Source organism: Ceratosolen solmsi, unplaced genomic scaffold, assembly GCF_000503995.2.
Source record: "Ceratosolen solmsi marchali unplaced genomic scaffold, CerSol_1.0 scaffold7, whole genome shotgun sequence".
In the NCBI taxonomy this organism is placed as follows: Eukaryota; Metazoa; Arthropoda; class Insecta; order Hymenoptera; family Agaonidae; genus Ceratosolen; species Ceratosolen solmsi.
This window is the reverse complement of record NW_011948413.1, coordinates 9,070,274-9,075,391: the sequence shown is the minus strand read 5'-3', so window position 1 is coordinate 9,075,391 and position 5,118 is coordinate 9,070,274. Positions and strand designations below refer to the sequence as shown.

General features: G+C 48.0%; 1 protein-coding gene across 1 annotated transcript in view; it reads left to right on the top strand.

The window, feature by feature from the left end:
• The first annotated feature begins 358 nt into the window (after positions 1-358).
• Positions 359-5,118, top strand: part of ken (zinc finger and BTB domain-containing ken and barbie protein) — a 31,041-nt gene continuing 26,281 nt past the window's right edge. Inside the window, exon 1 of the mRNA XM_011506143.1 lies at positions 359-450. The gene's annotated coding sequence lies outside the window, so the exon portion shown is untranslated. The remainder of the gene's footprint in view (positions 451-5,118) is intronic.

Genomic DNA, 5,118 nt, shown 5'->3' with positions numbered 1-5,118 from the left:
GATTGCGCGCCTCGCTCACTCACTCTCGCTCGCTCCCAGCTCCGGTTGTGTAAGAGCTTGAAAGTAAAAGTTGAAACCGCCGAGTTCGGCGGTGCCCCGCGCGCGCGCGTTAAAATTCGATCCGGCAGAGGCCGGCCGAGTGTCTTGAGGCCCCGGGGAGTAGTAGTCGCTAAGAGCTGAAACCTCGGAGGAGTCGTCGGCGCGCTGCGCTCGCCACGAAGGAGCCGAGCTGAGTCGAGCTGCAGCAACGGCTACGGCAATAGCAGCGACAACGGCAAGTCGACAACAGTAACAGCAGCAGCAACAGCAGTAGCGGCAGCGGCGGCGGCGGCGGTGGTGGCGGTGGTGGCGGTGGCGGCAGCGGTGGCGGAGACGGCTGCAGCGACGGCAGCAGAAGCAGCAGAAACAGCACCAGCAGCAACAACAGTAACAGCAGTAACAGCACCATACGTAAACATAATATAGACGGGGCCTGTGTGCGCGCTCTTTTTCGTACGGCAGTGAAACGGAAAGTGATTCGGGTCAGTGGGTCGAGGGAAGCTCCCCGAGGCGCGCGCTCGCGTGCGCGCGTTACGGGAAGACGCGGTGCAAGAAGAGCCGGGAGGGGGGAGAGCGGGAGAGTTAAAAAAGAATTACGCACCAGAGAGAGAGAGAGAGAAAGGGTTGGAGATGAAAAAGTTTAATACGGGTATCACGAAGGAAAAGTGATGAAGAGCCGATATAACGATATTAGGGTGTACAGAGAGGGAGAGAGAGAGAGAGAGAGAGGGAGAGAGAGAGGGAATGAGAGAGAGAGAGAGAGAGAGAGTGTGAGTGAACGAGTGTGTGCGGGAGGGCGGGAGGGAGAGGAGCGAAGAGAGACTTGCGTAACCCTGTCGTTCGCAAGAGAGCCGACCTCTCACTCTTTCACTCTCGCTCTCGCTCTCGCGGGCTTTCGCGCGACCAGTGAATAAGCGTGTTCTTTTTATAATTGCATGAGCCAGGCGAAGAATAAAGGGAAAACGGGGAGGAAGGAGGCGAAACGACCAAGTGCCAGTGATAAAAAAGAAGCATCGAGAGGCTGTTGTTGTGAATTATATTATTGTATATGTAAATGCAGTGCAAAGGAAATAAGGCGAGATAAGGAAATATCTACGCTACACGCTACACACACGAGCATATATACCATAGTTATATATTTACATGCATACGTGCACGCATATGCGCATACGTATAAACAATAGTAGCAATAATAGCAGGAGTAGTGGCCATAGTAGAAGTAGTAAGAGTATCGGTAGGTGTGGTGGAAGTGGTACCCATAGTAGTAGCAGTTTCAATTATTAATAACAATAATAGGAATTAGTAATAGCTATAAAAGCAGGAACGATAATAGCCGTAATAAGAATATTATACGGTGCACCTACACGCTTGTGTATGCATTTATATATGCATGCATGCGTGCGTATATATATATATACACATATATATATGTGTGGGCGTGTGTGTGTATATATGCGTATGGATATATATATATGCATTAGCATATATATATATATTCACGCGTGTGCGTGTGCCCGGGCGTATAAATAAATATATGTGTGCGCGCGTAAAACGTATGTTTCTGTGTGTGTTTGTGAGTATAGATTTATATGCATATATAAGAGTCGGCGTCGTTTTACTTACTCGCGGCGAGCGCGCGGCTCTCGGCGTTTCGTAAAAGGCGGATTACAAAACGGCGAGCGCGCGAGTAAGCGCGAGGCAACCTCAACACAGGCGCACGCGCGCGCATACGTACATAGAAAAGTACGTACGTAGAAATACGTAGAAGTGCGAGGAGAGGGTCGCGGGAGAGCGGAGAAAGAGCCGTGGACGGGTGGCGAAAGGTGCGCAAGGAGGCTGAGCAAGAGAGAGAAGAGAAGGGGGGAGGCCCGGTCGAAGGACGTGGAGCCAGGGGCGAGGAGGCAGGAGGAAAACCGCGAGCGAGGGAGCAAAGAAAAAGGGGAGCGGGAAAGCCGCGCGCCCGAAGGATAAAGAGAAAGGATCTGGCCGAGGGCCGCGGGCCCGACTGACCCTGGACCTACTTCTCCGCCTCTTTCTTCGCGGTGGCGATGTTGGCCAGCTGACGAGACCCTCCCCCGCTGACCATCCCCAGGACCACCCTCCAGGCCCCGTATATCCGCGGTGATGTCGCGATATGGGACCGTGATCGCTACGCGCGGGTGATGGCTACAACCGATTTTCGTCCATCTCAACCTCCCTTCACTCCGCCCCCCCCCCAACCATCAGCCCCTTATAAATCACCACCCGAAACTTAATCATCTTATCGACGAGGTGATCGCCCCCGAGAGCCCGATACCGTCCCATTACCACGACTCCCGAAGGAGCGCATTAGCGAATAGAAGACGCGAAGGGCTCCCGCGCTCTCGTCGAGGTGTTCGTTGTCGGTAGTGCCGAAGGTGATGCGAGCCGTGACGCGCGAGGCCGACGACTGAACGACAACGACGACGACGACGACGACGACGACTACGACGTCGTGGACCACTACCGCAGCCAAAGACGGTGACGTGGACCAGAGCCTCTGCGCGCACGTGGTTTCAGTTTCAACGCTCACAGGTTGGTGCAAGCTCCGGACGGACCCTCGTGGTGACTATCCGGGTACCTTCCCGCCAAGATTCGCGCCAACGCTCTAGGCGACAGTCTGAGCTTACTTACGTCATTGGCCAAGGCCTTCTGCTCGCGATTAGCAATTAGTGCTCTTGACGTTTCATTAACGACACTCATGTATTGATGGCGGGGATAGTGGGGGAGGGGGTGCGTGCGTGCGTGCATGCGTGTTTCACTCTCCATAGATTTCGCTCGATCGAGCCCGTTGATACTTAAGCTTGTGGCTTCGTTAGCGAGCCTACGCTTTTCCATCGCTAGGTTAGGGCCGTTGTATCGTTAATTTTCTGTAAAAGGACAGTTTTATCGAAGGATGAATCGAAAACGGGTGTGCGAAATACGAGCCCGTAGGCTTCCTACGTAAACAACAGCTCGATCTCTCGCTCCATCTCGCTCCATCTCGCTTCGTCTCGCTTCATCTCGCTTCATCTCGCTTCATCTCGTACCATCTCGCTCCATCTCGCTCCATCCATTGGCAAAGATATAATACTTAGAATTTTGCATGGCCGAGCGTGGTGATTATAAGCGATTCACGAGGTCTCGATGAAATCATCGTCATTAACGGTTTTAAGATTTATAAAGCACCAAGTACCAAGTTTCGAATGGGCGATTGATGAAAATTCGCGGACACTTATGCCGGTTGTAAATGGGAACGAAATAAAATGGAACGAGGTGGTGCAAGTGACTAGTCCGTACATTAAACGGATTTGGAAATTCGGGAAAGCAAGCCAGGTCCATGCAAACGATTATATTATTACGTTTAATAATTTTTAATATCCAGCCGCTATTACTTGTCATTAATACAGCCAGAGAAGTTGAGACATTGACGTTAATAAATTCGCGGTAGGTTAGGTATTATTTAAAAATACTCGTTCGGATTTGCTGTTAACTAGGGCTGCGGAAGGGGAAGGGGTGGTAGTGGCGGTAGTGGCGATAGTGGCGATGGCGGTGGTGGTGGTGGTAGTGGTGGTGGTGGTGGTTAAGAGAGGTAATCCAAAGTTTTTCAAAACTAATAGGGGCCATTTTTTGTGTGCGAATGTAGAAAAATGTCAATGCCCTACGCTTAATGCACGATATTAAAATATATGAAAAATATATATTAGACGTATCGTAGATAAAAGATTAATGTTGGACGTTGATGTTGCGAGGAGTTTGTGCTTAAAGTCCCTTTGCCAATCCCTTCTTGACCAGCGAACACGCGAGTGTAGTAGCCTCTGACTTGGAAAAGTGAATACGCGTGACCGACCGTCAAGAGCCTCGCATTTTATTGACAAAGCTGGTCTCGATTTCAATATGCATCTGTCTCTGTTTATTTCGCGTGCTATACATTCAGCGCCCCATCCGATATATCATCATAATGACAGTGCGATTAGACGTGCGTAAAACTTGGCGTAAGAAACTCGGCTCAGATGTTATTGACGGGGCGTAAGATAAGGACACGTGCTCTTACAAACGCGATAACGACTTTGTGCTCTTTTATTTTCAACTGTCTTTCTATCTCCTTTACTATCGGAATCGAGAGTGACTCGTAGAAAGAGAAGACGAATAAGAAGAAGAAGAAGAAGAAGAAGAAGAAGAAGAAGAAGAAGAAGAAGAAGAAGAAGAAGAAGAAGAAGAAGAAGAAGAAGAAGAAGAAGAAGAAGAAGAAGAAGAAGAAGAAGAAGAAGAAGAAGAAGAAGAAGAAGAAGAAGAAGAAGAAGAAGAAGAAGAAGAAGAAGAAGAAGAAGAAGAAGAAGAAGAAGAAGAAGAAGAAGAAGAAGAAGAAGAAGAAGAAGAAGAAGAAGAAGAAGAAGAAGAAGAAGAAGAAGAAGAAGAAGAAGAAGAAGAAGAAGAAGAAGAAGAAGAAGAAGAAGAAGAAGAAGAAGAAGAAGAAGAAGAAGAAGAAGAAGAAGAAGAAGAAGAAGAAGAAGAAGAAGAAGAAGAAGAAGAAGAAGAAGAAGAAGAAGAAGAAGAAGAAGAAGAAGAAGAAGAAGAAGAAGAAGAAGAAGAAGAAGAAGAAGAAGAAGAAGAAGAAGAAGAAGAAGAAGAAGAAGAAGAAGAAGAAGAAGAAGAAGAAGAAGAAGAAGAAGAAGAAGAAGAAGAAGAAGAAGAAGAAGAAGAAGAAGAAGAAGAAGAAGAAGAAGAAGAAGAAGAAGAAGAAGAAGAAGAAGAAGAAGAAGAAGAAGAAGAAGAAGAAGAAGAAGAAGAAGAAGAAGAAGAAGAAGAAGAAGAAGAAGAAGAAGAAGAAGAAGAAGAAGAAGAAGAAGAAGAAGAAGAAGAAGAAGAAGAAGAAGAAGAAGAAGAAGAAGAAGAAGAAGAAGAAGAAGAAGAAGAAGAAGAAGAAGAAGAAGAAGAAGAAGAGGAAGAAGAAAAATAGCGGTGGTCGATTGATGGTGCACGAATGAACGGCGAACGGATCGGGGATAGAGCGAGCTAGAGTGTTGATTGGCGGGACGACGTGAGGTAACGATTAGGGAAGGGGGACGGAAGAGGGAAAGA